Genomic DNA, 13,831 nt, shown 5'->3' with positions numbered 1-13,831 from the left:
GGAAACGAGACAAACCACCCTCATTCACCTAAAGCGAAAGAAAAAAAATACCAAAAAGCCTACAGCACCTGGTATTCCCAGGCGGTCTCCCATCCAGGTACTAACCAGGCCCGACCCTGCTTAACTTCTGAGATCAGACGAGATCAGGTGCTTTCAGGGTGGTATGGCCGTAGGCCCTAGCACTTCTGACTTTGGAGCTCTTGGCTTTACTCATTCGTCTTCAGGGCTAGCCTAGGAAACGAGACAAACCACCCTCATTCACCTAAAGCGAAAGAAAAAAAATACCAAAAAGCCTACAGCACCTGGTATTCCCAGGCGGTCTCCCATCCAGGTACTAACCAGGCCCGACCCTGCTTAACTTCTGAGATCAGACGAGATCAGGTGCTTTCAGGGTGGTATGGCCGTAGGCCCTAGCACTTCTGACTTTGGAGCTCTTGGCTTTACTCATTCGTCTTCAGGGCTAGCCTAGGAAACGAGACAAACCACCCTCATTCACCTAAAGCGAAAGAAAAAAAATACCAAAAAGCCTACAGCACCTGGTATTCCCAGGCGGTCTCCCATCCAGGTACTAACCAGGCCCGACCCTGCTTAACTTCTGAGATCAGACGAGATCAGGTGCTTTCAGGGTGGTATGGCCGTAGGCCCTAGCACTTCTGACTTTGGAGCTCTTGGCTTTACTCATTCGTCTTCAGGGCTAGCCTAGGAAACGAGACAAACCACCCTCATTCACCTAAAGCGAAAGAAAAAAAATACCAAAAAGCCTACAGCACCTGGTATTCCCAGGCGGTCTCCCATCCAGGTACTAACCAGGCCCGACCCTGCTTAACTTCTGAGATCAGACGAGATCAGGTGCTTTCAGGGTGGTATGGCCGTAGGCCCTAGCACTTCTGACTTTGGAGCTCTTGGCTTTACTCATTCGTCTTCAGGGCTAGCCTAGGAAACGAGACAAACCACCCTCATTCACCTAAAGCGAAAGAAAAAAAATACCAAAAAGCCTACAGCACCTGGTATTCCCAGGCGGTCTCCCATCCAGGTACTAACCAGGCCCGACCCTGCTTAACTTCTGAGATCAGACGAGATCAGGTGCTTTCAGGGTGGTATGGCCGTAGGCCCTAGCACTTCTGACTTTGGAGCTCTTGGCTTTACTCATTCGTCTTCAGGGCTAGCCTAGGAAACGAGACAAACCACCCTCATTCACCTAAAGCGAAAGAAAAAAAATACCAAAAAGCCTACAGCACCTGGTATTCCCAGGCGGTCTCCATCCAGGTACTAACCAGGCCCGACCCTGCTTAACTTCTGAGATCAGACGAGATCAGGTGCTTTCAGGGTGGTATGGCCGTAGGCCCTAGCACTTCTGACTTTGGAGCTCTTGGCTTTACTCATTCGTCTTCAGGGCTAGCCTAGGAAACGAGACAAACCACCCTCATTCACCTAAAGCGAAAGAAAAAAAATACCAAAAAGCCTACAGCACCTGGTATTCCCAGGCGGTCTCCCATCCAGGTACTAACCAGGCCCGACCCTGCTTAACTTCTGAGATCAGACGAGATCAGGTGCTTTCAGGGTGGTATGGCCGTAGGCCCTAGCACTTCTGACTTTGGAGCTCTTGGCTTTACTCATTCGTCTTCAGGGCTAGCCTAGGAAACGAGACAAACCACCCTCATTCACCTAAAGCGAAAGAAAAAAAATACCAAAAAGCCTACAGCACCTGGTATTCCCAGGCGGTCTCCCATCCAGGTACTAACCAGGCCCGACCCTGCTTAACTTCTGAGATCAGACGAGATCAGGTGCTTTCAGGGTGGTATGGCCGTAGGCCCTAGCACTTCTGACTTTGGAGCTCTTGGCTTTACTCATTCGTCTTCAGGGCTAGCCTAGGAAACGAGACAAACCACCCTCATTCACCTAAAGCGAAAGAAAAAAAATACCAAAAAGCCTACAGCACCTGGTATTCCCAGGCGGTCTCCCATCCAGGTACTAACCAGGCCCGACCCTGCTTAACTTCTGAGATCAGACGAGATCAGGTGCTTTCAGGGTGGTATGGCCGTAGGCCCTAGCACTTCTGACTTTGGAGCTCTTGGCTTTACTCATTCGTCTTCAGGGCTAGCCTAGGAAACGAGACAAACCACCCTCATTCACCTAAAGCGAAAGAAAAAAAATACCAAAAAGCCTACAGCACCTGGTATTCCCAGGCGGTCTCCCATCCAGGTACTAACCAGGCCCGACCCTGCTTAACTTCTGAGATCAGACGAGATCAGGTGCTTTCAGGGTGGTATGGCCGTAGGCCCTAGCACTTCTGACTTTGGAGCTCTTGGCTTTACTCATTCGTCTTCAGGGCTAGCCTAGGAAACGAGACAAACCACCCTCATTCACCTAAAGCGAAAGAAAAAAAATACCAAAAAGCCTACAGCACCTGGTATTCCCAGGCGGTCTCCCATCCAGGTACTAACCAGGCCCGACCCTGCTTAACTTCTGAGATCAGACGAGATCAGGTGCTTTCAGGGTGGTATGGCCGTAGGCCCTAGCACTTCTGACTTTGGAGCTCTTGGCTTTACTCATTCGTCTTCAGGGCTAGCCTAGGAAACGAGACAAACCACCCTCATTCACCTAAAGCGAAAGAAAAAAAATACCAAAAAGCCTACAGCACCTGGTATTCCCAGGCGGTCTCCCATCCAGGTACTAACCAGGCCCGACCCTGCTTAACTTCTGAGATCAGACGAGATCAGGTGCTTTCAGGGTGGTATGGCCGTAGGCCCTAGCACTTCTGACTTTGGAGCTCTTGGCTTTACTCATTCGTCTTCAGGGCTAGCCTAGGAAACGAGACAAACCACCCTCATTCACCTAAAGCGAAAGAAAAAAAATACCAAAAAGCCTACAGCACCTGGTATTCCCAGGCGGTCTCCCATCCAGGTACTAACCAGGCCCGACCCTGCTTAACTTCTGAGATCAGACGAGATCAGGTGCTTTCAGGGTGGTATGGCCGTAGGCCCTAGCACTTCTGACTTTGGAGCTCTTGGCTTTACTCATTCGTCTTCAGGGCTAGCCTAGGAAACGAGACAAACCACCCTCATTCACCTAAAGCGAAAGAAAAAAAATACCAAAAAGCCTACAGCACCTGGTATTCCCAGGCGGTCTCCCATCCAGGTACTAACCAGGCCCGACCCTGCTTAACTTCTGAGATCAGACGAGATCAGGTGCTTTCAGGGTGGTATGGCCGTAGGCCCTAGCACTTCTGACTTTGGAGCTCTTGGCTTTACTCATTCGTCTTCAGGGCTAGCCTAGGAAACGAGACAAACCACCCTCATTCACCTAAAGCGAAAGAAAAAAAATACCAAAAAGCCTACAGCACCTGGTATTCCCAGGCGGTCTCCCATCCAGGTACTAACCAGGCCCGACCCTGCTTAACTTCTGAGATCAGACGAGATCAGGCTTTCAGGGTGGTATGGCCGTAGGCCCTAGCACTTCTGACTTTGGAGCTCTTGGCTTTACTCATTCGTCTTCAGGGCTAGCCTAGGAAACGAGACAAACCACCCTCATTCACCTAAAGCGAAAGAAAAAAAATACCAAAAAGCCTACAGCACCTGGTATTCCCAGGCGGTCTCCCATCCAGGTACTAACCAGGCCCGACCCTGCTTAACTTCTGAGATCAGACGAGATCAGGTGCTTTCAGGGTGGTATGGCCGTAGGCCCTAGCACTTCTGACTTTGGAGCTCTTGGCTTTACTCATTCGTCTTCAGGGCTAGCCTAGGAAACGAGACAAACCACCCTCATTCACCTAAAGCGAAAGAAAAAAAATACCAAAAAGCCTACAGCACCTGGTATTCCCAGGCGGTCTCCCATCCAGGTACTAACCAGGCCCGACCCTGCTTAACTTCTGAGATCAGACGAGATCAGGTGCTTTCAGGGTGGTATGGCCGTAGGCCCTAGCACTTCTGACTTTGGAGCTCTTGGCTTTACTCATTCGTCTTCAGGGCTAGCCTAGGAAACGAGACAAACCACCCTCATTCACCTAAAGCGAAAGAAAAAAAATACCAAAAAGCCTACAGCACCTGGTATTCCCAGGCGGTCTCCCATCCAGGTACTAACCAGGCCCGACCCTGCTTAACTTCTGAGATCAGACGAGATCAGGTGCTTTCAGGGTGGTATGGCCGTAGGCCCTAGCACTTCTGACTTTGGAGCTCTTGGCTTTACTCATTCGTCTTCAGGGCTAGCCTAGGAAACGAGACAAACCACCCTCATTCACCTAAAGCGAAAGAAAAAAAATACCAAAAAGCCTACAGCACCTGGTATTCCCAGGCGGTCTCCCATCCAGGTACTAACCAGGCCCGACCCTGCTTAACTTCTGAGATCAGACGAGATCAGGTGCTTTCAGGGTGGTATGGCCGTAGGCCCTAGCACTTCTGACTTTGGAGCTCTTGGCTTTACTCATTCGTCTTCAGGGCTAGCCTAGGAAACGAGACAAACCACCCTCATTCACCTAAAGCGAAAGAAAAAAAATACCAAAAAGCCTACAGCACCTGGTATTCCCAGGCGGTCTCCCATCCAGGTACTAACCAGGCCCGACCCTGCTTAACTTCTGAGATCAGACGAGATCAGGTGCTTTCAGGGTGGTATGGCCGTAGGCCCTAGCACTTCTGACTTTGGAGCTCTTGGCTTTACTCATTCGTCTTCAGGGCTAGCCTAGGAAACGAGACAAACCACCCTCATTCACCTAAAGCGAAAGAAAAAAAATACCAAAAAGCCTACAGCACCTGGTATTCCCAGGCGGTCTCCCATCCAGGTACTAACCAGGCCCGACCCTGCTTAACTTCTGAGATCAGACGAGATCAGGTGCTTTCAGGGTGGTATGGCCGTAGGCCCTAGCACTTCTGACTTTGGAGCTCTTGGCTTTACTCATTCGTCTTCAGGGCTAGCCTAGGAAACGAGACAAACCACCCTCATTCACCTAAAGCGAAAGAAAAAAAATACCAAAAAGCCTACAGCACCTGGTATTCCCAGGCGGTCTCCCATCCAGGTACTAACCAGGCCCGACCCTGCTTAACTTCTGAGATCAGACGAGATCAGGTGCTTTCAGGGTGGTATGGCCGTAGGCCCTAGCACTTCTGACTTTGGAGCTCTTGGCTTTACTCATTCGTCTTCAGGGCTAGCCTAGGAAACGAGACAAACCACCCTCATTCACCTAAAGCGAAAGAAAAAAAATACCAAAAAGCCTACAGCACCTGGTATTCCCAGGCGGTCTCCCATCCAGGTACTAACCAGGCCCGACCCTGCTTAACTTCTGAGATCAGACGAGATCAGGTGCTTTCAGGGTGGTATGGCCGTAGGCCCTAGCACTTCTGACTTTGGAGCTCTTGGCTTTACTCATTCGTCTTCAGGGCTAGCCTAGGAAACGAGACAAACCACCCTCATTCACCTAAAGCGAAAGAAAAAAAATACCAAAAAGCCTACAGCACCTGGTATTCCCAGGCGGTCTCCCATCCAGGTACTAACCAGGCCCGACCCTGCTTAACTTCTGAGATCAGACGAGATCAGGTGCTTTCAGGGTGGTATGGCCGTAGGCCCTAGCACTTCTGACTTTGGAGCTCTTGGCTTTACTCATTCGTCTTCAGGGCTAGCCTAGGAAACGAGACAAACCACCCTCATTCACCTAAAGCGAAAGAAAAAAAATACCAAAAAGCCTACAGCACCTGGTATTCCCAGGCGGTCTCCCATCCAGGTACTAACCAGGCCCGACCCTGCTTAACTTCTGAGATCAGACGAGATCAGGTGCTTTCAGGGTGGTATGGCCGTAGGCCCTAGCACTTCTGACTTTGGAGCTCTTGGCTTTACTCATTCGTCTTCAGGGCTAGCCTAGGAAACGAGACAAACCACCCTCATTCACCTAAAGCGAAAGAAAAAAAATACCAAAAAGCCTACAGCACCTGGTATTCCCAGGCGGTCTCCCATCCAGGTACTAACCAGGCCCGACCCTGCTTAACTTCTGAGATCAGACGAGATCAGGTGCTTTCAGGGTGGTATGGCCGTAGGCCCTAGCACTTCTGACTTTGGAGCTCTTGGCTTTACTCATTCGTCTTCAGGGCTAGCCTAGGAAACGAGACAAACCACCCTCATTCACCTAAAGCGAAAGAAAAAAAATACCAAAAAGCCTACAGCACCTGGTATTCCCAGGCGGTCTCCCATCCAGGTACTAACCAGGCCCGACCCTGCTTAACTTCTGAGATCAGACGAGATCAGGTGCTTTCAGGGTGGTATGGCCGTAGGCCCTAGCACTTCTGACTTTGGAGCTCTTGGCTTTACTCATTCGTCTTCAGGGCTAGCCTAGGAAACGAGACAAACCACCCTCATTCACCTAAAGCGAAAGAAAAAAAATACCAAAAAGCCTACAGCACCTGGTATTCCCAGGCGGTCTCCCATCCAGGTACTAACCAGGCCCGACCCTGCTTAACTTCTGAGATCAGACGAGATCAGGTGCTTTCAGGGTGGTATGGCCGTAGGCCCTAGCACTTCTGACTTTGGAGCTCTTGGCTTTACTCATTCGTCTTCAGGGCTAGCCTAGGAAACGAGACAAACCACCCTCATTCACCTAAAGCGAAAGAAAAAAAATACCAAAAAGCCTACAGCACCTGGTATTCCCAGGCGGTCTCCCATCCAGGTACTAACCAGGCCCGACCCTGCTTAACTTCTGAGATCAGACGAGATCAGGTGCTTTCAGGGTGGTATGGCCGTAGGCCCTAGCACTTCTGACTTTGGAGCTCTTGGCTTTACTCATTCGTCTTCAGGGCTAGCCTAGGAAACGAGACAAACCACCCTCATTCACCTAAAGCGAAAGAAAAAAAATACCAAAAAGCCTACAGCACCTGGTATTCCCAGGCGGTCTCCCATCCAGGTACTAACCAGGCCCGACCCTGCTTAACTTCTGAGATCAGACGAGATCAGGTGCTTTCAGGGTGGTATGGCCGTAGGCCCTAGCACTTCTGACTTTGGAGCTCTTGGCTTTACTCATTCGTCTTCAGGGCTAGCCTAGGAAACGAGACAAACCACCCTCATTCACCTAAAGCGAAAGAAAAAAAATACCAAAAAGCCTACAGCACCTGGTATTCCCAGGCGGTCTCCCATCCAGGTACTAACCAGGCCCGACCCTGCTTAACTTCTGAGATCAGACGAGATCAGGTGCTTTCAGGGTGGTATGGCCGTAGGCCCTAGCACTTCTGACTTTGGAGCTCTTGGCTTTACTCATTCGTCTTCAGGGCTAGCCTAGGAAACGAGACAAACCACCCTCATTCACCTAAAGCGAAAGAAAAAAAATACCAAAAAGCCTACAGCACCTGGTATTCCCAGGCGGTCTCCCATCCAGGTACTAACCAGGCCCGACCCTGCTTAACTTCTGAGATCAGACGAGATCAGGTGCTTTCAGGGTGGTATGGCCGTAGGCCCTAGCACTTCTGACTTTGGAGCTCTTGGCTTTACTCATTCGTCTTCAGGGCTAGCCTAGGAAACGAGACAAACCACCCTCATTCACCTAAAGCGAAAGAAAAAAAATACCAAAAAGCCTACAGCACCTGGTATTCCCAGGCGGTCTCCCATCCAGGTACTAACCAGGCCCGACCCTGCTTAACTTCTGAGATCAGACGAGATCAGGTGCTTTCAGGGTGGTATGGCCGTAGGCCCTAGCACTTCTGACTTTGGAGCTCTTGGCTTTACTCATTCGTCTTCAGGGCTAGCCTAGGAAACGAGACAAACCACCCTCATTCACCTAAAGCGAAAGAAAAAAAATACCAAAAAGCCTACAGCACCTGGTATTCCCAGGCGGTCTCCCATCCAGGTACTAACCAGGCCCGACCCTGCTTAACTTCTGAGATCAGACGAGATCAGGTGCTTTCAGGGTGGTATGGCCGTAGGCCCTAGCACTTCTGACTTTGGAGCTCTTGGCTTTACTCATTCGTCTTCAGGGCTAGCCTAGGAAACGAGACAAACCACCCTCATTCACCTAAAGCGAAAGAAAAAAAATACCAAAAAGCCTACAGCACCTGGTATTCCCAGGCGGTCTCCCATCCAGGTACTAACCAGGCCCGACCCTGCTTAACTTCTGAGATCAGACGAGATCAGGTGCTTTCAGGGTGGTATGGCCGTAGGCCCTAGCACTTCTGACTTTGGAGCTCTTGGCTTTACTCATTCGTCTTCAGGGCTAGCCTAGGAAACGAGACAAACCACCCTCATTCACCTAAAGCGAAAGAAAAAAAATACCAAAAAGCCTACAGCACCTGGTATTCCCAGGCGGTCTCCCATCCAGGTACTAACCAGGCCCGACCCTGCTTAACTTCTGAGATCAGACGAGATCAGGTGCTTTCAGGGTGGTATGGCCGTAGGCCCTAGCACTTCTGACTTTGGAGCTCTTGGCTTTACTCATTCGTCTTCAGGGCTAGCCTAGGAAACGAGACAAACCACCCTCATTCACCTAAAGCGAAAGAAAAAAAATACCAAAAAGCCTACAGCACCTGGTATTCCCAGGCGGTCTCCCATCCAGGTACTAACCAGGCCCGACCCTGCTTAACTTCTGAGATCAGACGAGATCAGGTGCTTTCAGGGTGGTATGGCCGTAGGCCCTAGCACTTCTGACTTTGGAGCTCTTGGCTTTACTCATTCGTCTTCAGGGCTAGCCTAGGAAACGAGACAAACCACCCTCATTCACCTAAAGCGAAAGAAAAAAAATACCAAAAAGCCTACAGCACCTGGTATTCCCAGGCGGTCTCCCATCCAGGTACTAACCAGGCCCGACCCTGCTTAACTTCTGAGATCAGACGAGATCAGGTGCTTTCAGGGTGGTATGGCCGTAGGCCCTAGCACTTCTGACTTTGGAGCTCTTGGCTTTACTCATTCGTCTTCAGGGCTAGCCTAGGAAACGAGACAAACCACCCTCATTCACCTAAAGCGAAAGAAAAAAAATACCAAAAAGCCTACAGCACCTGGTATTCCCAGGCGGTCTCCCATCCAGGTACTAACCAGGCCCGACCCTGCTTAACTTCTGAGATCAGACGAGATCAGGTGCTTTCAGGGTGGTATGGCCGTAGGCCCTAGCACTTCTGACTTTGGAGCTCTTGGCTTTACTCATTCGTCTTCAGGGCTAGCCTAGGAAACGAGACAAACCACCCTCATTCACCTAAAGCGAAAGAAAAAAAATACCAAAAAGCCTACAGCACCTGGTATTCCCAGGCGGTCTCCCATCCAGGTACTAACCAGGCCCGACCCTGCTTAACTTCTGAGATCAGACGAGATCAGGTGCTTTCAGGGTGGTATGGCCGTAGGCCCTAGCACTTCTGACTTTGGAGCTCTTGGCTTTACTCATTCGTCTTCAGGGCTAGCCTAGGAAACGAGACAAACCACCCTCATTCACCTAAAGCGAAAGAAAAAAAATACCAAAAAGCCTACAGCACCTGGTATTCCCAGGCGGTCTCCCATCCAGGTACTAACCAGGCCCGACCCTGCTTAACTTCTGAGATCAGACGAGATCAGGTGCTTTCAGGGTGGTATGGCCGTAGGCCCTAGCACTTCTGACTTTGGAGCTCTTGGCTTTACTCATTCGTCTTCAGGGCTAGCCTAGGAAACGAGACAAACCACCCTCATTCACCTAAAGCGAAAGAAAAAAAATACCAAAAAGCCTACAGCACCTGGTATTCCCAGGCGGTCTCCCATCCAGGTACTAACCAGGCCCGACCCTGCTTAACTTCTGAGATCAGACGAGATCAGGTGCTTTCAGGGTGGTATGGCCGTAGGCCCTAGCACTTCTGACTTTGGAGCTCTTGGCTTTACTCATTCGTCTTCAGGGCTAGCCTAGGAAACGAGACAAACCACCCTCATTCACCTAAAGCGAAAGAAAAAAAATACCAAAAAGCCTACAGCACCTGGTATTCCCAGGCGGTCTCCCATCCAGGTACTAACCAGGCCCGACCCTGCTTAACTTCTGAGATCAGACGAGATCAGGTGCTTTCAGGGTGGTATGGCCGTAGGCCCTAGCACTTCTGACTTTGGAGCTCTTGGCTTTACTCATTCGTCTTCAGGGCTAGCCTAGGAAACGAGACAAACCACCCTCATTCACCTAAAGCGAAAGAAAAAAAATACCAAAAAGCCTACAGCACCTGGTATTCCCAGGCGGTCTCCCATCCAGGTACTAACCAGGCCCGACCCTGCTTAACTTCTGAGATCAGACGAGATCAGGTGCTTTCAGGGTGGTATGGCCGTAGGCCCTAGCACTTCTGACTTTGGAGCTCTTGGCTTTACTCATTCGTCTTCAGGGCTAGCCTAGGAAACGAGACAAACCACCCTCATTCACCTAAAGCGAAAGAAAAAAAATACCAAAAAGCCTACAGCACCTGGTATTCCCAGGCGGTCTCCCATCCAGGTACTAACCAGGCCCGACCCTGCTTAACTTCTGAGATCAGACGAGATCAGGTGCTTTCAGGGTGGTATGGCCGTAGGCCCTAGCACTTCTGACTTTGGAGCTCTTGGCTTTACTCATTCGTCTTCAGGGCTAGCCTAGGAAACGAGACAAACCACCCTCATTCACCTAAAGCGAAAGAAAAAAAATACCAAAAAGCCTACAGCACCTGGTATTCCCAGGCGGTCTCCCATCCAGGTACTAACCAGGCCCGACCCTGCTTAACTTCTGAGATCAGACGAGATCAGGTGCTTTCAGGGTGGTATGGCCGTAGGCCCTAGCACTTCTGACTTTGGAGCTCTTGGCTTTACTCATTCGTCTTCAGGGCTAGCCTAGGAAACGAGACAAACCACCCTCATTCACCTAAAGCGAAAGAAAAAAAATACCAAAAAGCCTACAGCACCTGGTATTCCCAGGCGGTCTCCCATCCAGGTACTAACCAGGCCCGACCCTGCTTAACTTCTGAGATCAGACGAGATCAGGTGCTTTCAGGGTGGTATGGCCGTAGGCCCTAGCACTTCTGACTTTGGAGCTCTTGGCTTTACTCATTCGTCTTCAGGGCTAGCCTAGGAAACGAGACAAACCACCCTCATTCACCTAAAGCGAAAGAAAAAAAATACCAAAAAGCCTACAGCACCTGGTATTCCCAGGCGGTCTCCCATCCAGGTACTAACCAGGCCCGACCCTGCTTAACTTCTGAGATCAGACGAGATCAGGTGCTTTCAGGGTGGTATGGCCGTAGGCCCTAGCACTTCTGACTTTGGAGCTCTTGGCTTTACTCATTCGTCTTCAGGGCTAGCCTAGGAAACGAGACAAACCACCCTCATTCACCTAAAGCGAAAGAAAAAAAATACCAAAAAGCCTACAGCACCTGGTATTCCCAGGCGGTCTCCCATCCAGGTACTAACCAGGCCCGACCCTGCTTAACTTCTGAGATCAGACGAGATCAGGTGCTTTCAGGGTGGTATGGCCGTAGGCCCTAGCACTTCTGACTTTGGAGCTCTTGGCTTTACTCATTCGTCTTCAGGGCTAGCCTAGGAAACGAGACAAACCACCCTCATTCACCTAAAGCGAAAGAAAAAAAATACCAAAAAGCCTACAGCACCTGGTATTCCCAGGCGGTCTCCCATCCAGGTACTAACCAGGCCCGACCCTGCTTAACTTCTGAGATCAGACGAGATCAGGTGCTTTCAGGGTGGTATGGCCGTAGGCCCTAGCACTTCTGACTTTGGAGCTCTTGGCTTTACTCATTCGTCTTCAGGGCTAGCCTAGGAAACGAGACAAACCACCCTCATTCACCTAAAGCGAAAGAAAAAAAATACCAAAAAGCCTACAGCACCTGGTATTCCCAGGCGGTCTCCCATCCAGGTACTAACCAGGCCCGACCCTGCTTAACTTCTGAGATCAGACGAGATCAGGTGCTTTCAGGGTGGTATGGCCGTAGGCCCTAGCACTTCTGACTTTGGAGCTCTTGGCTTTACTCATTCGTCTTCAGGGCTAGCCTAGGAAACGAGACAAACCACCCTCATTCACCTAAAGCGAAAGAAAAAAAATACCAAAAAGCCTACAGCACCTGGTATTCCCAGGCGGTCTCCCATCCAGGTACTAACCAGGCCCGACCCTGCTTAACTTCTGAGATCAGACGAGATCAGGTGCTTTCAGGGTGGTATGGCCGTAGGCCCTAGCACTTCTGACTTTGGAGCTCTTGGCTTTACTCATTCGTCTTCAGGGCTAGCCTAGGAAACGAGACAAACCACCCTCATTCACCTAAAGCGAAAGAAAAAAAATACCAAAAAGCCTACAGCACCTGGTATTCCCAGGCGGTCTCCCATCCAGGTACTAACCAGGCCCGACCCTGCTTAACTTCTGAGATCAGACGAGATCAGGTGCTTTCAGGGTGGTATGGCCGTAGGCCCTAGCACTTCTGACTTTGGAGCTCTTGGCTTTACTCATTCGTCTTCAGGGCTAGCCTAGGAAACGAGACAAACCACCCTCATTCACCTAAAGCGAAAGAAAAAAAATACCAAAAAGCCTACAGCACCTGGTATTCCCAGGCGGTCTCCCATCCAGGTACTAACCAGGCCCGACCCTGCTTAACTTCTGAGATCAGACGAGATCAGGTGCTTTCAGGGTGGTATGGCCGTAGGCCCTAGCACTTCTGACTTTGGAGCTCTTGGCTTTACTCATTCGTCTTCAGGGCTAGCCTAGGAAACGAGACAAACCACCCTCATTCACCTAAAGCGAAAGAAAAAAAATACCAAAAAGCCTACAGCACCTGGTATTCCCAGGCGGTCTCCCATCCAGGTACTAACCAGGCCCGACCCTGCTTAACTTCTGAGATCAGACGAGATCAGGTGCTTTCAGGGTGGTATGGCCGTAGGCCCTAGCACTTCTGACTTTGGAGCTCTTGGCTTTACTCATTCGTCTTCAGGGCTAGCCTAGGAAACGAGACAAACCACCCTCATTCACCTAAAGCGAAAGAAAAAAAATACCAAAAAGCCTACAGCACCTGGTATTCCCAGGCGGTCTCCCATCCAGGTACTAACCAGGCCCGACCCTGCTTAACTTCTGAGATCAGACGAGATCAGGTGCTTTCAGGGTGGTATGGCCGTAGGCCCTAGCACTTCTGACTTTGGAGCTCTTGGCTTTACTCATTCGTCTTCAGGGCTAGCCTAGGAAACGAGACAAACCACCCTCATTCACCTAAAGCGAAAGAAAAAAAATACCAAAAAGCCTACAGCACCTGGTATTCCCAGGCGGTCTCCCATCCAGGTACTAACCAGGCCCGACCCTGCTTAACTTCTGAGATCAGACGAGATCAGGTGCTTTCAGGGTGGTATGGCCGTAGGCCCTAGCACTTCTGACTTTGGAGCTCTTGGCTTTACTCATTCGTCTTCAGGGCTAGCCTAGGAAACGAGACAAACCACCCTCATTCACCTAAAGCGAACGAAAAAAAATACCAAAAAGCCTACAGCACCTGGTATTCCCAGGCGGTCTCCCATCCAGGTACTAACCAGGCCCGACCCTGCTTAACTTCTGAGATCAGACGAGATCAGGTGCTTTCAGGGTGGTATGGCCGTAGGCCCTAGCACTTTTGACTTTGGAGCTCTTGGCTTTACTCATTCGTCTTCAGGGCTAGCCTAGGAAACGAGACAAACCACCCTCATTCACCTAAAGCGAAAGAAAAAAAATACCAAAAAGCCTACAGCACCTGGTATTCCCAGGTGGTCCCCCATCCAGGTACTAACCAGGCCCGACCCTGCTTAACTTCTGAGATCAGACGAGATCAGGTGCTTTCAGGGTGGTATGGCCGTAGGCCCTAGCACTTCTGACTTTGGAGCTCTTGGCTTTACTCATTCGTCTTCAGGGCTAGCCTAGGAAACGAGACAAACCACCCTCATTCAC

At 50.4% G+C, this 13,831-nt stretch overlaps 59 non-coding genes across 59 annotated transcripts; all 59 read right to left on the bottom strand.

Moving 5' to 3' along the window:
* Positions 1-56: 56 nt before the first annotated feature.
* Positions 57-175, bottom strand: LOC146769948 (5S ribosomal RNA). Its single transcript, XR_014976019.1, has one exon. It is a non-coding gene; the product is annotated as a 5S ribosomal RNA (ribosomal RNA).
* Positions 176-290: 115 nt separating this feature from the next.
* LOC146769947 (5S ribosomal RNA) lies at positions 291-409 on the bottom strand. Its single transcript, XR_014976018.1, has one exon. It is a non-coding gene; the product is annotated as a 5S ribosomal RNA (ribosomal RNA).
* A 115-nt stretch (positions 410-524) lies between these two features.
* On the bottom strand, positions 525-643 carry LOC146769946 (5S ribosomal RNA). Its single transcript, XR_014976017.1, has one exon. It is a non-coding gene; the product is annotated as a 5S ribosomal RNA (ribosomal RNA).
* Positions 644-758: 115 nt separating this feature from the next.
* Positions 759-877, bottom strand: LOC146769945 (5S ribosomal RNA). The gene has a single exon (XR_014976016.1). It is a non-coding gene; the product is annotated as a 5S ribosomal RNA (ribosomal RNA).
* Positions 878-992: 115 nt separating this feature from the next.
* On the bottom strand, positions 993-1,111 carry LOC146769944 (5S ribosomal RNA). The gene has a single exon (XR_014976015.1). It is a non-coding gene; the product is annotated as a 5S ribosomal RNA (ribosomal RNA).
* Positions 1,112-1,226: 115 nt separating this feature from the next.
* Positions 1,227-1,344, bottom strand: LOC146769943 (5S ribosomal RNA). The gene has a single exon (XR_014976099.1). It is a non-coding gene; the product is annotated as a 5S ribosomal RNA (ribosomal RNA).
* Positions 1,345-1,459: 115 nt separating this feature from the next.
* On the bottom strand, positions 1,460-1,578 carry LOC146769942 (5S ribosomal RNA). Its single transcript, XR_014976014.1, has one exon. It is a non-coding gene; the product is annotated as a 5S ribosomal RNA (ribosomal RNA).
* Positions 1,579-1,693: 115 nt separating this feature from the next.
* LOC146769941 (5S ribosomal RNA) lies at positions 1,694-1,812 on the bottom strand. Its single transcript, XR_014976013.1, has one exon. It is a non-coding gene; the product is annotated as a 5S ribosomal RNA (ribosomal RNA).
* A 115-nt stretch (positions 1,813-1,927) lies between these two features.
* Positions 1,928-2,046, bottom strand: LOC146769940 (5S ribosomal RNA). The gene has a single exon (XR_014976011.1). It is a non-coding gene; the product is annotated as a 5S ribosomal RNA (ribosomal RNA).
* Positions 2,047-2,161: 115 nt separating this feature from the next.
* On the bottom strand, positions 2,162-2,280 carry LOC146769939 (5S ribosomal RNA). Its single transcript, XR_014976010.1, has one exon. It is a non-coding gene; the product is annotated as a 5S ribosomal RNA (ribosomal RNA).
* A 115-nt stretch (positions 2,281-2,395) lies between these two features.
* LOC146769938 (5S ribosomal RNA) lies at positions 2,396-2,514 on the bottom strand. Its single transcript, XR_014976009.1, has one exon. It is a non-coding gene; the product is annotated as a 5S ribosomal RNA (ribosomal RNA).
* Positions 2,515-2,629: 115 nt separating this feature from the next.
* On the bottom strand, positions 2,630-2,748 carry LOC146769937 (5S ribosomal RNA). The gene has a single exon (XR_014976008.1). It is a non-coding gene; the product is annotated as a 5S ribosomal RNA (ribosomal RNA).
* Positions 2,749-2,863: 115 nt separating this feature from the next.
* On the bottom strand, positions 2,864-2,982 carry LOC146769936 (5S ribosomal RNA). Its single transcript, XR_014976007.1, has one exon. It is a non-coding gene; the product is annotated as a 5S ribosomal RNA (ribosomal RNA).
* Positions 2,983-3,097: 115 nt separating this feature from the next.
* LOC146769935 (5S ribosomal RNA) lies at positions 3,098-3,216 on the bottom strand. Its single transcript, XR_014976006.1, has one exon. It is a non-coding gene; the product is annotated as a 5S ribosomal RNA (ribosomal RNA).
* Positions 3,217-3,331: 115 nt separating this feature from the next.
* LOC146769934 (5S ribosomal RNA) lies at positions 3,332-3,448 on the bottom strand. Its single transcript, XR_014976105.1, has one exon. It is a non-coding gene; the product is annotated as a 5S ribosomal RNA (ribosomal RNA).
* A 115-nt stretch (positions 3,449-3,563) lies between these two features.
* LOC146769933 (5S ribosomal RNA) lies at positions 3,564-3,682 on the bottom strand. The gene has a single exon (XR_014976005.1). It is a non-coding gene; the product is annotated as a 5S ribosomal RNA (ribosomal RNA).
* A 115-nt stretch (positions 3,683-3,797) lies between these two features.
* LOC146769932 (5S ribosomal RNA) lies at positions 3,798-3,916 on the bottom strand. The gene has a single exon (XR_014976004.1). It is a non-coding gene; the product is annotated as a 5S ribosomal RNA (ribosomal RNA).
* Positions 3,917-4,031: 115 nt separating this feature from the next.
* LOC146769931 (5S ribosomal RNA) lies at positions 4,032-4,150 on the bottom strand. Its single transcript, XR_014976003.1, has one exon. It is a non-coding gene; the product is annotated as a 5S ribosomal RNA (ribosomal RNA).
* Positions 4,151-4,265: 115 nt separating this feature from the next.
* On the bottom strand, positions 4,266-4,384 carry LOC146769930 (5S ribosomal RNA). Its single transcript, XR_014976002.1, has one exon. It is a non-coding gene; the product is annotated as a 5S ribosomal RNA (ribosomal RNA).
* A 115-nt stretch (positions 4,385-4,499) lies between these two features.
* Positions 4,500-4,618, bottom strand: LOC146769929 (5S ribosomal RNA). Its single transcript, XR_014976000.1, has one exon. It is a non-coding gene; the product is annotated as a 5S ribosomal RNA (ribosomal RNA).
* Positions 4,619-4,733: 115 nt separating this feature from the next.
* On the bottom strand, positions 4,734-4,852 carry LOC146769928 (5S ribosomal RNA). The gene has a single exon (XR_014975999.1). It is a non-coding gene; the product is annotated as a 5S ribosomal RNA (ribosomal RNA).
* Positions 4,853-4,967: 115 nt separating this feature from the next.
* LOC146769927 (5S ribosomal RNA) lies at positions 4,968-5,086 on the bottom strand. The gene has a single exon (XR_014975998.1). It is a non-coding gene; the product is annotated as a 5S ribosomal RNA (ribosomal RNA).
* A 115-nt stretch (positions 5,087-5,201) lies between these two features.
* Positions 5,202-5,320, bottom strand: LOC146769926 (5S ribosomal RNA). The gene has a single exon (XR_014975997.1). It is a non-coding gene; the product is annotated as a 5S ribosomal RNA (ribosomal RNA).
* A 115-nt stretch (positions 5,321-5,435) lies between these two features.
* Positions 5,436-5,554, bottom strand: LOC146769925 (5S ribosomal RNA). The gene has a single exon (XR_014975996.1). It is a non-coding gene; the product is annotated as a 5S ribosomal RNA (ribosomal RNA).
* A 115-nt stretch (positions 5,555-5,669) lies between these two features.
* Positions 5,670-5,788, bottom strand: LOC146769924 (5S ribosomal RNA). Its single transcript, XR_014975995.1, has one exon. It is a non-coding gene; the product is annotated as a 5S ribosomal RNA (ribosomal RNA).
* Positions 5,789-5,903: 115 nt separating this feature from the next.
* LOC146769923 (5S ribosomal RNA) lies at positions 5,904-6,022 on the bottom strand. The gene has a single exon (XR_014975994.1). It is a non-coding gene; the product is annotated as a 5S ribosomal RNA (ribosomal RNA).
* Positions 6,023-6,137: 115 nt separating this feature from the next.
* On the bottom strand, positions 6,138-6,256 carry LOC146769922 (5S ribosomal RNA). The gene has a single exon (XR_014975993.1). It is a non-coding gene; the product is annotated as a 5S ribosomal RNA (ribosomal RNA).
* A 115-nt stretch (positions 6,257-6,371) lies between these two features.
* On the bottom strand, positions 6,372-6,490 carry LOC146769921 (5S ribosomal RNA). The gene has a single exon (XR_014975992.1). It is a non-coding gene; the product is annotated as a 5S ribosomal RNA (ribosomal RNA).
* A 115-nt stretch (positions 6,491-6,605) lies between these two features.
* On the bottom strand, positions 6,606-6,724 carry LOC146769920 (5S ribosomal RNA). Its single transcript, XR_014975991.1, has one exon. It is a non-coding gene; the product is annotated as a 5S ribosomal RNA (ribosomal RNA).
* A 115-nt stretch (positions 6,725-6,839) lies between these two features.
* LOC146769919 (5S ribosomal RNA) lies at positions 6,840-6,958 on the bottom strand. The gene has a single exon (XR_014975989.1). It is a non-coding gene; the product is annotated as a 5S ribosomal RNA (ribosomal RNA).
* Positions 6,959-7,073: 115 nt separating this feature from the next.
* Positions 7,074-7,192, bottom strand: LOC146769918 (5S ribosomal RNA). Its single transcript, XR_014975988.1, has one exon. It is a non-coding gene; the product is annotated as a 5S ribosomal RNA (ribosomal RNA).
* Positions 7,193-7,307: 115 nt separating this feature from the next.
* Positions 7,308-7,426, bottom strand: LOC146769917 (5S ribosomal RNA). Its single transcript, XR_014975987.1, has one exon. It is a non-coding gene; the product is annotated as a 5S ribosomal RNA (ribosomal RNA).
* Positions 7,427-7,541: 115 nt separating this feature from the next.
* Positions 7,542-7,660, bottom strand: LOC146769916 (5S ribosomal RNA). Its single transcript, XR_014975986.1, has one exon. It is a non-coding gene; the product is annotated as a 5S ribosomal RNA (ribosomal RNA).
* Positions 7,661-7,775: 115 nt separating this feature from the next.
* LOC146769915 (5S ribosomal RNA) lies at positions 7,776-7,894 on the bottom strand. The gene has a single exon (XR_014975985.1). It is a non-coding gene; the product is annotated as a 5S ribosomal RNA (ribosomal RNA).
* A 115-nt stretch (positions 7,895-8,009) lies between these two features.
* Positions 8,010-8,128, bottom strand: LOC146769914 (5S ribosomal RNA). Its single transcript, XR_014975984.1, has one exon. It is a non-coding gene; the product is annotated as a 5S ribosomal RNA (ribosomal RNA).
* Positions 8,129-8,243: 115 nt separating this feature from the next.
* On the bottom strand, positions 8,244-8,362 carry LOC146769913 (5S ribosomal RNA). Its single transcript, XR_014975983.1, has one exon. It is a non-coding gene; the product is annotated as a 5S ribosomal RNA (ribosomal RNA).
* Positions 8,363-8,477: 115 nt separating this feature from the next.
* On the bottom strand, positions 8,478-8,596 carry LOC146769912 (5S ribosomal RNA). The gene has a single exon (XR_014975982.1). It is a non-coding gene; the product is annotated as a 5S ribosomal RNA (ribosomal RNA).
* A 115-nt stretch (positions 8,597-8,711) lies between these two features.
* On the bottom strand, positions 8,712-8,830 carry LOC146769911 (5S ribosomal RNA). The gene has a single exon (XR_014975981.1). It is a non-coding gene; the product is annotated as a 5S ribosomal RNA (ribosomal RNA).
* A 115-nt stretch (positions 8,831-8,945) lies between these two features.
* Positions 8,946-9,064, bottom strand: LOC146769910 (5S ribosomal RNA). The gene has a single exon (XR_014975980.1). It is a non-coding gene; the product is annotated as a 5S ribosomal RNA (ribosomal RNA).
* A 115-nt stretch (positions 9,065-9,179) lies between these two features.
* Positions 9,180-9,298, bottom strand: LOC146769909 (5S ribosomal RNA). Its single transcript, XR_014975978.1, has one exon. It is a non-coding gene; the product is annotated as a 5S ribosomal RNA (ribosomal RNA).
* A 115-nt stretch (positions 9,299-9,413) lies between these two features.
* Positions 9,414-9,532, bottom strand: LOC146769908 (5S ribosomal RNA). The gene has a single exon (XR_014975977.1). It is a non-coding gene; the product is annotated as a 5S ribosomal RNA (ribosomal RNA).
* A 115-nt stretch (positions 9,533-9,647) lies between these two features.
* LOC146769907 (5S ribosomal RNA) lies at positions 9,648-9,766 on the bottom strand. Its single transcript, XR_014975976.1, has one exon. It is a non-coding gene; the product is annotated as a 5S ribosomal RNA (ribosomal RNA).
* A 115-nt stretch (positions 9,767-9,881) lies between these two features.
* Positions 9,882-10,000, bottom strand: LOC146769906 (5S ribosomal RNA). The gene has a single exon (XR_014975975.1). It is a non-coding gene; the product is annotated as a 5S ribosomal RNA (ribosomal RNA).
* A 115-nt stretch (positions 10,001-10,115) lies between these two features.
* LOC146769905 (5S ribosomal RNA) lies at positions 10,116-10,234 on the bottom strand. The gene has a single exon (XR_014975974.1). It is a non-coding gene; the product is annotated as a 5S ribosomal RNA (ribosomal RNA).
* A 115-nt stretch (positions 10,235-10,349) lies between these two features.
* LOC146769904 (5S ribosomal RNA) lies at positions 10,350-10,468 on the bottom strand. Its single transcript, XR_014975973.1, has one exon. It is a non-coding gene; the product is annotated as a 5S ribosomal RNA (ribosomal RNA).
* A 115-nt stretch (positions 10,469-10,583) lies between these two features.
* LOC146769903 (5S ribosomal RNA) lies at positions 10,584-10,702 on the bottom strand. The gene has a single exon (XR_014975972.1). It is a non-coding gene; the product is annotated as a 5S ribosomal RNA (ribosomal RNA).
* A 115-nt stretch (positions 10,703-10,817) lies between these two features.
* LOC146769902 (5S ribosomal RNA) lies at positions 10,818-10,936 on the bottom strand. The gene has a single exon (XR_014975971.1). It is a non-coding gene; the product is annotated as a 5S ribosomal RNA (ribosomal RNA).
* A 115-nt stretch (positions 10,937-11,051) lies between these two features.
* Positions 11,052-11,170, bottom strand: LOC146769901 (5S ribosomal RNA). The gene has a single exon (XR_014975970.1). It is a non-coding gene; the product is annotated as a 5S ribosomal RNA (ribosomal RNA).
* A 115-nt stretch (positions 11,171-11,285) lies between these two features.
* Positions 11,286-11,404, bottom strand: LOC146769900 (5S ribosomal RNA). The gene has a single exon (XR_014975969.1). It is a non-coding gene; the product is annotated as a 5S ribosomal RNA (ribosomal RNA).
* Positions 11,405-11,519: 115 nt separating this feature from the next.
* On the bottom strand, positions 11,520-11,638 carry LOC146769899 (5S ribosomal RNA). The gene has a single exon (XR_014975967.1). It is a non-coding gene; the product is annotated as a 5S ribosomal RNA (ribosomal RNA).
* Positions 11,639-11,753: 115 nt separating this feature from the next.
* LOC146769898 (5S ribosomal RNA) lies at positions 11,754-11,872 on the bottom strand. Its single transcript, XR_014975966.1, has one exon. It is a non-coding gene; the product is annotated as a 5S ribosomal RNA (ribosomal RNA).
* A 115-nt stretch (positions 11,873-11,987) lies between these two features.
* On the bottom strand, positions 11,988-12,106 carry LOC146769897 (5S ribosomal RNA). Its single transcript, XR_014975965.1, has one exon. It is a non-coding gene; the product is annotated as a 5S ribosomal RNA (ribosomal RNA).
* A 115-nt stretch (positions 12,107-12,221) lies between these two features.
* On the bottom strand, positions 12,222-12,340 carry LOC146769896 (5S ribosomal RNA). Its single transcript, XR_014975964.1, has one exon. It is a non-coding gene; the product is annotated as a 5S ribosomal RNA (ribosomal RNA).
* Positions 12,341-12,455: 115 nt separating this feature from the next.
* LOC146769895 (5S ribosomal RNA) lies at positions 12,456-12,574 on the bottom strand. Its single transcript, XR_014975963.1, has one exon. It is a non-coding gene; the product is annotated as a 5S ribosomal RNA (ribosomal RNA).
* A 115-nt stretch (positions 12,575-12,689) lies between these two features.
* LOC146769894 (5S ribosomal RNA) lies at positions 12,690-12,808 on the bottom strand. The gene has a single exon (XR_014975962.1). It is a non-coding gene; the product is annotated as a 5S ribosomal RNA (ribosomal RNA).
* Positions 12,809-12,923: 115 nt separating this feature from the next.
* On the bottom strand, positions 12,924-13,042 carry LOC146769893 (5S ribosomal RNA). The gene has a single exon (XR_014975961.1). It is a non-coding gene; the product is annotated as a 5S ribosomal RNA (ribosomal RNA).
* A 115-nt stretch (positions 13,043-13,157) lies between these two features.
* Positions 13,158-13,276, bottom strand: LOC146769892 (5S ribosomal RNA). Its single transcript, XR_014975960.1, has one exon. It is a non-coding gene; the product is annotated as a 5S ribosomal RNA (ribosomal RNA).
* A 115-nt stretch (positions 13,277-13,391) lies between these two features.
* Positions 13,392-13,510, bottom strand: LOC146769891 (5S ribosomal RNA). The gene has a single exon (XR_014975959.1). It is a non-coding gene; the product is annotated as a 5S ribosomal RNA (ribosomal RNA).
* Positions 13,511-13,625: 115 nt separating this feature from the next.
* LOC146769890 (5S ribosomal RNA) lies at positions 13,626-13,744 on the bottom strand. Its single transcript, XR_014976062.1, has one exon. It is a non-coding gene; the product is annotated as a 5S ribosomal RNA (ribosomal RNA).
* Positions 13,745-13,831: the final 87 nt, after the last annotated feature.

Source organism: Triturus cristatus, unplaced genomic scaffold (genome assembly GCF_964204655.1).
Source record: "Triturus cristatus unplaced genomic scaffold, aTriCri1.1 SCAFFOLD_749, whole genome shotgun sequence".
Taxonomy (NCBI): Eukaryota; Metazoa; Chordata; class Amphibia; order Caudata; family Salamandridae; genus Triturus; species Triturus cristatus.
Note: the sequence above shows the minus strand (reverse complement) of the source record. Positions and strands in the feature narration are given on the sequence as shown.